Here is an 11,338-nt window from a genome sequence, read left to right as displayed (position 1 = left end):
GGAAGAGAAAAAAACAGGGAAAGACCGATGCTGTCATCTTAGAATTTATAATTGTGTAGGCAGGAAACACCCTTGGTTGAATATGGGACAATGACTTTGAGGAAGCACATTCCAAGCAAGTCAGAGACAAGAAATCATAGAGGTCTTTGGAAGACAATCCTGGCCATGAAACTAGCCCTATGACCTGGGCAAATCACTTCATTTCTTTTAAGCCTTTCATTTCTCAACTCTTAAAAGAGAATATGAGAGAATGCTTCTACTATCTGATATCTGACAGGTTTGTGAAGAAAAAAAACACTTTGCAAACTTTAAAACAATATGTTAAATATGAGCAATTATTATATGAACTCATGGCCAAAAACTCCAAAAGGAAATACGACTCAAGAGGAATGGAACTCTCTAAAAAATGAAATTCTGACAATATAGCCCCAGATCATGAGAAAGAAAAAGGTGAAGGCAATTTGCAGTCTGTATAATCTTTGCCAAGTAACTACCTCTCTGGATTTCAACTTTCTTATCTATAAAATGAGGAGGTTGAATCAGATGATCCCTAAGGTCTCTTGTATCTCTAAGGATCCTAAAGATCCTATGATCTCATGATTCACTCCTGAATATTTATTTGTGTATAAGAAGGGTAGCTAGGTGGGGCAGTAGATAGAACACTGGGCCTGGTATCAGGAAGACTCATCTTCAAGAGTTCAAATCTAGTCTCCGACACTTATTAGGGCAAGTCACTTAATCCTGTTTACCTCAGTTCCTCATCTGTAAAACAAGCAGGAGAAGGAAATGGCAAACCACCAAGAAAATGACTGAAACAATCCCCCAGCAACAAATTATGCATAAAACCAAAAAAGGAAGGAAAAAACAGTCTGTCCCCTCATGGAGCTTTATATTCTACTGGGGAAATATAGCGAATTCATAGGTAAAAGTGGTGACAATAAAAAGCAGGAGTGTTTCTAAGCTAGAGGAAAAAGATCCAGTTTTCTTGGGGTACTTTTCCTCCTTCCCACTGATTTGTAGGAGAAAAAGAATTGTAGAATTAAGAAACTTGGAGCCTCCTTGTCAGTTTATATGCTAGATTTAGCTACTGGAAATTAAATGTAGCTGGAGAGATTTGCCAGCACTAAGTAAACTAGAGAGCAGGACTTGACCAGACAGCTCCAAGTGTCAGTGACCAGGAAATGCAGGTTAAAAAAAATAGAATTAAGCCTAAGGGCTCCAGCTAGCTGGGAGTGTCTTTCCTCCAGTTCCAGAGGGCTTGGCACCTGGGGCCAGGTCCCTGTTGGAGAGTGGGCCTTTTCTAAGGCTCTGAGAGAAAGAAATGCAATTCCTCTGGGGGAAAAAAGCAAGGAAGGGTCTTTTCCTCCACGAAGTCATCAAAGCACATAGTCACATCGATGAGGTTTTAATGTGTAAAACAAGATGGACCTAAACCTTTATGAGGTTCAAACCCCTTTAATTGGGTCAAGAAGAGAACAGCTCTATTGCCTGAGCAAACATCTCAAACGCAAACAAGATAGTCACACCAGTTGGGGTTTGAAGTTCAGTAGTTCCAGCTACAGAGCTGAAGAGTCTAAGTTAAGAAGTTCTTTGTTGGGGAGACTGGGGGGAGAAACATCTGAACCATGTCATCAGAGCTCTTGGACCAGGAGGAGACTGCACCTAGCTAGGAGCAGAGGCCCCTCAGGTCAGGCAGGAGGGAGGAATTGGTTCAAGGTTCGTGAACTACTCACAGTAACCTACCCCACCCCGCTTCTGGTGTTTTGCACATTATTTGTCTCCTCTAACCCCATGTACTCTGGGATCCAGTGACATTACACTTCATCTCCAGACTGTGGGATGTTCTCCTTCCTCATCATCACCTCTCGCTTCCTGTAAGTCCCAGCTAAAATCCTATCTTCTAAGAGACCTCTTCTGATCCCTCAATGCTAGCTCCTTTCCTCAATGGATTTTCTCCAATTTATCCCATAGATAACTTATTTGCACATCCTTCTTTCTTCATGTCTTCCCCATTAGATGGGGAGCACCTTGAGAACAGGGACTATCTTTTGCTTTTCTTTGTATCTCCAACCTTTTATGGAGAAACTCTGAGGGTCTTCCACTCCCAGATTGAGTCTTTTGTGAAGGCAAACTAGGCCATCTTTTGTTTCCATTTTTACCTAGTCTACTTACTGAGTGGATGTTGCCTCAGACAAACTGAGATTTGGGAAAGACCTTATCTTAAAAAGGCCCAGGGCTCCCACCGCATCCAGAGCCGTCTCCTGTTGTCCTGACATTTCTTGCCACTGGATCCAGATGACTCCAGAGGAGAGAGTGAGGCTGATGGCTTTGCACAGCTCCCAAGTCCAGACATTACCCTCTTGATGTCACTGGTCCACTTCGAGAATGAAGGACGAACAACAACAGCCCTTTAGCACATGCCTGGAACATAGAGGGTGCTTACTAAATGCTTATTAACTGACCCACAGCAGAGAAGGGGTGGCATCAATGGGCTGAAGAAATGAGTAGCCCCGAGAGCCCAGCAGAGTGGTCAGTGCAACAAAGAAGCTTCACTCAAAGGGGTCTCTGAAGAGAGAAAGAACTTCCTTCTGGGCCATGAAGTTCCAGGAGATGTGATGAGTTAGAGTGTGCCTTAGGCTTTTGGAGGGAATGTTTTGTACCAACTGTTCTTACTATATTATCTCAGGAAGATTGCTAATAGCTAATTAAGCCTATTCGATGAATGTGAGTGGGAAGCAAATTAATTGAGGTTTGTAGCTACTATAATGGGAAAAGGAAGTAAAGAAGGTAGGAAACAAACATGTATTAATCACTTGCTATGTACTGGGCTTTACAGTTTACAAATTTTACATTTTATACTTTACAAATACTATCTCATTTGATCCTCACAACAACCCTGGGAGGTAGGTACTATTATTATCTCCATTTTATAGTTGAGGAAACTGAGGCAGAAAAAAATTAAGTGACTTGCCCAGGGTCACACAGTTAGTAAATATCTGAGGCCAAATTTGAACTCAGGTCTTCCCAACTTCGGGTCCTGCTCTCCATCTGCTGTACCACTTTGTTGCCTCAGAAGAAAAAAATAAAATATAAGCCACTCATAGGGTTACTCCCTAGAAACAGAGTAGTCACTGCTCTGGGGACCTAACCAGAGAGTGTGAATTCAAATTGGGGGAGTATTCCAGAGGGGGCATTATATTGTAGGGGCTTCATTCAGGATATATTGGGTTCCCTGTGCACTTCCTGGGATCTACCAGAGAAAGCCTCTACCATTCTTATTTTTAGATGCCCTAGTCTATAGGGATCTGCAGGAGAAAAATTACAATTTCTTTCTCTTCTTATGTCTCAGACTATAATTGGATAGTTAATTTTAGTTCACTTTCTGGGGACCAGATGTGAATACAAACTAGGGAGTACCCAAGAGCAATTATGCCCCCAGGTAGATTTGTCACCTAGTCTGAGCAGACCCATTAGAGTTTCTGCTTTATTTAAAAAAAAAAAAGCTATAGAAAGCCTCAGGGATTTAAATTAAAAGAGTATGGCAGATTCCCACTCTTTTTACAAAAAAGATAGCCCCTCAGCTGGGGATTCTGGCTAGAGCTAAAAACCGAGAGTCAAGGAATATTCTACAACCTACTACCCAGGGGAACTGAGCCTAGCTAGCTGTGACCACAAGATTTACTAGGACCAAGAGTGAGCTATAGGAGCCAAGATGGCGGAGTAGAAAGACGCACATACACATAGCTCCGAACCCACAACCCATAGAACAACTACAAAGAAGTAACTCACGGCGAATTCTGCACCCAGAGGCCACAGAACATTGGAGCGAGGGAGATTTCTGTTCCGGAGAGACCTGCAAACCTCTCGTAAAAGGTCCTTCGTGCTGCGGACTGGGCGCCGGGACTGGGAGCTGAGTACAGCCCTGCCGTGGCCGCGGCACCGAGAGGAACAGATCCGAGCGGGCTTCAGGGACGGGATCTCCAGCGGCCGCACAAGTACCTCCGACCACAGGTGACGGGGGTCTGTGAGAGAGTCCCTTTGGTGGGTCGAGGGGGGAGTGGGGTGCCCCCATGGCTCGGGCCCCCTCGGGAGACAGAAGCTGAGGGGCAGCGGCAGACCAGGGCTCTCCAAGCAGGCAGGAGCCTGGATCCATTGTTGAAGGTCTGTGCAGAAACTCCCTGAGGGAACTGAGCCTGAGAGGCAGCCCTGCCCTCACCTGAGCATCTGAATTTAATCTCACACTGAATAGCAGCCCTGCCCCCCGCCCAAAGCCCTGAGGCTGGAAGCAGCATTTGAATCTCAGACCCCAAACACTGGCTGGGAGGATCAGGAGGTGAGGTGGGTGTGAGGAAAATATTCAGAGGTCAAGTCACTGGCTGGGAAAATGCCCAGAAAAGGGAAAAGAAATAAGACTATAGAAGGTTACTTTCTTGGTGAACAGGCATTTCCTCCCTTCCTTTCTGATGAGGAAGAGCAATGCTTACCATCAGGCAAAGACACAGAAATCAAGGCTTCTGTGTCCCAGCCCACTCAATGGGCACAGGCCATGGAAGAGCTCAAAAAGAATTTTGAAAATCAAGTTAGAGAGGTGGAGGAAAAGCTGGGAAGAGAAATAAGAGACATGAAGTCAAAGCATGAACAGCAAATCAGCTCCCTGCTAAAGGAGACCCAAAAAAATGTTGAAGAAAATAACACCTTGAAAACTAGCCTAACTCAATTGGCAAAAGAGGTTCAAAAAGCCAATGAGGAGAAGAATGCTTTCAAAAGCAGAATTAGCCAAATGGAAAAGGAGATTCAAAAGCTCACTGAAGAAAATAGTTCTTTCAAAATTAGAATGGCACAGATGGAGGCTAATGACTTTATGAGAAACCAAGAAATCACAAAACAAAACCAAAAGAATGAAAAAATGGAAGATAATGTGAAATATCTCATTGGAAAAACAACTGACCTGGAAAATAGAGCCAGGAGAGACAATTTAAAAATTGTGGGCCTACCTGAAAGCCATGATCAGAAAAAGAGCCTAGACATCATCTTTCATGAAATTATCAATGAAAACTGCCCTGAGATTCTAGAACCAGAGGGCAAAATAAATATTCAAGGAATCCACAGAACACCGCCTGAAAGAGATCCAAAAAGAGAAACTCCTAGGAACATTGTGGCCAAATTCCAGAACTCCCAGGTGAAAGAGAAAATATTGCAAGCAGCTAGAAAGAAACAATTCAAGTATTGTGGAAATACAATCAGGATAACACAAGATCTAGCAGCTTCTACATTAAGGGATCGAAGGGCATGGAATAGGATATTCCAGAAGTCAAAGGAACTAGGACTAAAACCAAGAATCACCTACCCAGCAAAACTGAGTATAATACTTCAGGGGAAAAATTGGTCTTTCAATGAAATAGAGGATTTTCAAGCATTCTTGATGAAAAGACCAGAGCTGAAAAGAAAATTTGACTTCCAAACACAAGAATGAAGAGAACCATGAAAAGGTGAACAGCAAAGAGAAGTCATAAGGGACTTACTAAAGTTGAACTGTTTACATTCCTACATGGAAAGACAATATTTGTAACTCTTGAAACATTTCAGTATCTGGGTACTGGGTGGGATTACACACACACACATGCACACACGCACACACACATAGAGACAGAGTGCACAGAGTGAATTGAAGAGGATGGGATCATATCTTAAAAAAAAATGAAATCAACCAGTGAGAGAGAAAGATATTGGGAGGAGAAAGGGAGAATTGAATGGGGCAAATTATCTCTCATAAAAGAGGCAAGCAAAAGACTCATTAGTGGAGGGATAAAGAGGGGAGGTGAGAGAAAAACATGAAGTCTACTCTCATCACATTCCACTAAAGGAAAGAATAAAATGCCTACTCATTTTGGTATGAAAACCTATCTTACAATACAGGAAAGTGGAGGATAAGGGGATAAGCAGAGTGGGGGGGGATGATAGAAGGGAGGGCATGGGGAGGAGAGTGCAATTTGAGGTCAACACTCATGGGGAGGGATAGGATCAAAAGAGAATAGAAGTAATGGGGGACAGGATAGGATGGAGGGAAATATAGTTAGTCCTATACAACACAACTATTATGGAAGTCATTTGCAAAACTACACAGATTTGGCCTATATTGAATTGCTTGCCTTTCAAAGGGAAGGGGTGGAGAGGGAGGGAGCTAAAGAAGTTGGAACTCAAAGTGTTAGGATCAGCTGTAATGTTCTTACCACTAGGAAATAAGAAATACAGGTAAAGGGGTATAGAAAGCTATCTGGCCCTACAGGACAAAAGAGAAGACAGAGACAAGGGCAGAGAGGGATGATAGAAGAGAGAGCAGATTGGTCATAGGGGCAATTAGAATGCTTGGCGTTTGGGGGGGGAGGGGAGAAAAGGGGAAAAATTTGAAACCCAAAATTTTGTGAAAATGAATGTTAAAAGCTAAAAAAAAAAAAAAAAAAAAAAGAGTGAGCTATAGCTCCCCAGGACCAGTAGGGAGCAATGCTTATCAGAGACTCACTACACTTTGTGAGGCCAGTGGGGTCTGAGCCTAACAGTATCAGCACTGTGACGTCACTAGGAGACTTTGGGTCCAGTAGTGTCAGAATCATAAGTTATCCTTTCAAATGTGTGTCCCAGGCACACGTGTTCCTTACACATGTGTCTTCTATTTTTTTGGACATGACCAACAGGGGAATTTGATTTGTTTGATTATGCCTAATTACTACAAAGCTTTCATTTTTCTTTTTCAATGGGAGGACAGTGGGTAGGAGGGAGAGAAAGTGGATTTTGGTTCATTAAAAAAAATTTTTTTAAGTGTCCCCTCTGTGTATATGCCTTTGTCACAAGTTTCCCTACGTATATACCTCTCCAAGAAACTTCCCTTAGTGTGTCCATAATTCCCGCGGATGATGTGTATATTTGTGGAAGGGTGTGCTCCGGGTTTATATGGGAAATATGTATAGCTACTTATCTTACTGTTCAATTTCATTCACTATCTTTGCTTTGAAATAATTATGTCCTCTGACTAATAAAGGTGAATATATCAGTGGGACTGGGCCCTAGTAAGCTGTGGTTTAGATGGATGTATACTGGTAAAGAACTTCAAACCTGGGTCCCCTCGTCTAGAACACCTGAATTATGTAAGTTGGAGGGTGACTCTAGGTGCTACAGGAAGAGAAATAAATACAAAGGAATTTCAAGAGATGGAATGACTGAAAATAAGGGGACATGAAGATAGGAGTTATGTAAGAAGTGGCACCTGAGCTGTATTTTGTTTTTTTTTCCTTCTTTTTTTTTCTTTTTCTTTTTTTTTCGGTTTTCTTTTTTTTTATTATTAATTTTATTTTTATTTTTTAATGTTTAACAATCACTGCCATACAATTGAGATTTTATCCCCCCCCACCTACCCCCCACTACCCCCCTCCCTCCCCGCGACTGCATATAATTCTGTATAGATTCTACATATACTTTCCTATTGAGTATATTTTCACTATAGTCATGCTATGTAGTCAGACTAAAATAAATGAAAGAAATCATATAACAAATCAGAACATGATACACAAACACATACACATACACAAACATGATCTGCTACATTTTGTGAGTAACTTCCATATTTCTTTCTCTGAGTGTGGAAGGCATTTTGCCTTGAGAACCACCTTTGGGATTTTTTTTTTTTTATAAGAAGTTTTTGCGTTATTACAAAAATCCAAGTCTACCAGAAAAAACTCTCACACGCTGTGGTCATTGCTGTGCACAAAGTTCTCCTGGTTCTGCTCCTTTCACTCAGCATCAGGTCATATAAGTCCTTCCAGGCCTCTCTGAAGTCTTCTTGTTCATCGTTTCTTATGGCACAATAGTACTCCATTACATTCATATACCATAATTTATTCAGCCATTCCCCAATTGATGGACATCCCCTTGACTTCCAGTTTTTGGCAACTACATAGAGTGCTGCTATAAATATTTTTGTACATGTGGGACCCTTTCCCATTTTTATGATCTCTTGGGGATATAGTCCTAGTAGCGATATTGCTGGGTCAAAGGGTATGCACATTTTTGTAGCCCTTTGGGCATAGTTCCAAATTGCTCTCCAGAATGGTTGGATGCGCTCGCAGCTCCACCAACAATGAATTAGTGTTCCAACTCTCCCACATCCTCTCCAGCATTTATCATTTTCTTGTTCTGTCATGTTTGCCAATCTTATAGGTGTGATGTGGTACCTCAGAGTTGTTTTGATTTGCATCTCTCTAATCAATAGTGATTTAGAGCATTTTTTCATGTGATTATAGATAGCTTTAATTTCTTCCTCTGAAAATTGCCTGTTTATATCCTTTGACCATTTATCAATTGGGGACCTGAACTGTATTTTGAAGGAAGTTAGGTTTTCTATGAGGAACAGATAAGGAGGTAGTACATTTCAGACATGAAGTTGAATGAACAATCATTTATTACATACTCACTCTGGTACAGAGTAAGCACTTGGTAAATGTTTATTGACTGACAAACTGACTGAAAAGAGAGACTGGAACAGAGAGGGAACAATCAGGAGGCCATTTCAATCGTTTAGACAATTAGAGAGCCTGAACTAAATTAATGATTGTGTCAGGGAAGAGAAGGGTATGACTGCAGGGGATTATCATTCAGGTAGAATTAAAAAGAGTTGGCAACTGATATGGTACAGGGTAAGAAGTATCAAGGATGACTGGAAAGATAACATTGTTTTCTGTAAAAATAGGGAAATTCTGAGGAGTTTTGGGGGAAAGATGTCTAGTTCTCTTTTGGGCATGTTGAATTTGAGATACCTGTAGACCATGCAGATGAAGATTCCAGCAGGCAGTTTGTAATTCAAGACTATGGCTCAGAGGAGAAATGAAGGCTTGATGTCTAGATCTTGGGGTCATCTGCCTAGTGATGATAATAGGGCCTATGGGAAGTGATGAGAATACCGAGAGAGATAAAAGAAGAGAGCCCAGGATTCTCTCTCTCTCTCTCTCTGTCTATCTATCTATCTATCTATCTATCTGTATGTATGTATGTATGTATGTATGTAGACACACATATAGATGCCTACTTGTCAGTAAGCTTACATTTTAAAAGAACTACGAAATAATTAAATTTGGATGAACTCAGAAAAGCGGCACAAAATTGTAGGAATACCATCATGGTGTTTAAGTCCCAGTATGAGGTAAGGCTTTTGAAAAATGGTAAGGATAGCCAAAGAAGCTTTTCCAGTTTAATGGAGGGGGAGGCTGTGGCCAATGGGGATCAAATACCTGAAGCATGCAAAAATATTCCCTACAAGGTTCTAGTCTAGTTTGTTGTCAAATTCAACAAAGGAGAATTCCTTTGTGATCTTCATCTACTTTATGCCTACTAAGATGGTGAGGGTGCCCCAAAGCTCTGCCCTAGGCCCTCTTTTCTTCTCCCTTTCTGTTGTTTCACTTGGTGATCTCCTCAACTCCCATGGTTTCAATCATCTCTATGCAGATGACTCTCCCATTTATGTCCAGTTCTAACCTCTCTTCCACCTCTGTGCTCACCTTTAGTCTCAAATCTCCGACTGCCTTTAAGACATCTTGAACTGGATATGCTGTAGATATCTTAAACTCAACCTGAAAACTGAAATCATTATCTTTCCCCCCAAATCCTTCCAATTTTTTAACTTTTCTCTTATTGGTCCCTGTTACTTCTGGTGACCTAGGCTCACAACCAAGGTATCATCTTCAGGTGTTCTTTCTCACCCCTCATAACTAGTCAGTGGTCAAATCTTATTGTTTCTACCTTTGTAACAACTCTTGTATGTGTGTTATCTAATAACTCTTTCTCTCTGACATTGCAACCACCCTGGTGCAGACAGACCCTCATCACTTCACACCTGAACCGTCACAGTAGCATGCTGATTGGACTGCCAGCCTCAGCTCTCTCCCAATTCAGCTGTAAATTTGATCTTCCTGTTTGTAATATTAATCTTCCTGTGTTTTACAGGTCTGAGTACACCTCTCTGTCTCTCTCTTTTACACACGTGTGCACACACACACACACATAACACACAGAGTTCAATAAATTCCGGTGGCTCCCTACTTCCTATAGGATCAATAAAATCTTCTGTATGACTTTTGCCTTCATAACCTGCTTCTTTACAGTTTTGTTTTTTTAAGGCAAACTAGATTAAGTGACTTGCCCAGGCACACCAGTAAGTATCTGAAGCTGAATTTGGAACTCAGGTCCTCCTGACCTGAGTATCTGCTTTATCTACTGCACCACCTAACTTCCCTAAAGCCTCCTCTCCATGTACTCTATGATCCAGTGATACCGGCTTCCTTACTTTTCCTTAAACAAGAAACTCCATTTCCTGACTCTAAGTGTTTTGACTATGCTTAGAATACTCTCTATCCTCATCTCTATTTCCTAGCTTTCCTGGCTTTCTTGGAGGCTCACCTAAAGTCTCATCTCCTGCATAAAGCCTTTCCCAGTCTGCCTTAATCTTAGTGACTTCCCTCTTAAGATTCCTCTAATTTATCATTAAATATATACATGGTGGTTTGCATGTTGTTTCTCCAACTAGACTGTGAACGCCTTAAGAGTAGGATCTCACTGTGGTGTTTTGTTTTGTATTGCAAGCAAAACTAATTTCCACATTAGCCTTATTTTTAAAATATTCCCCATTCTACACTCTCAGTCTTTCACCCCTCCATCAGGAGGTGGGCAGTAGATTACAACGTTAGTCCTCTGGAGTTTTAGATGTTAGAACATTAGGCTGATCAGAGTTTTTAAGTCTTTCAGATAGTTTGTCTTTATAATCCTGTTGTAATTGTATATGTTGTTCTGGTTCTGCTCACTGAACTCTGCATTAGTTCATACAAATATTCTCAGGTTTACCTGAAACCATCCCCTTAGTAATTTCTCAGAGCACAATAATGTTCCATCACATTTATATACTATAATTTGTTCAGCTGTTTTTCAGTTGTTGGGTACCCCCAAAGTTTACAATTCTCTGCCAGTGCAAGGTATTTTAAATATTTATGTACATCCTTACTTAGAGTTTGTTTTGCTTAGGACTAATCCAACCCTCAATCTATCCTGCCTTTTAATTCCTCCCTCTTCCTTCTCCTTTCCCCTCTTACTTCCCTGTTGATTGAAATGTAATTCTGAACCCTACTGTGTGTATTAAGTTCTTCCCTCCTTTGATCAGTTCAGATGAGAAGGAGGTTCTAGCGTCAGCCACTCTTCTCATCACTTCCTCTTCGTTTGTGAAAATTTCTACTTGTGCATATCAGTTATATGAGATCATTTCGCCTACTTTTCCTTTCCTTTCTCTCCCTAGTGTATTCCT

This window comes from Notamacropus eugenii, chromosome 5, assembly GCF_028372415.1.
Source record: "Notamacropus eugenii isolate mMacEug1 chromosome 5, mMacEug1.pri_v2, whole genome shotgun sequence".
Lineage (NCBI taxonomy): Eukaryota > Metazoa > Chordata > Mammalia > Diprotodontia > Macropodidae > Notamacropus > Notamacropus eugenii.
Note: the sequence above shows the minus strand (reverse complement) of the source record.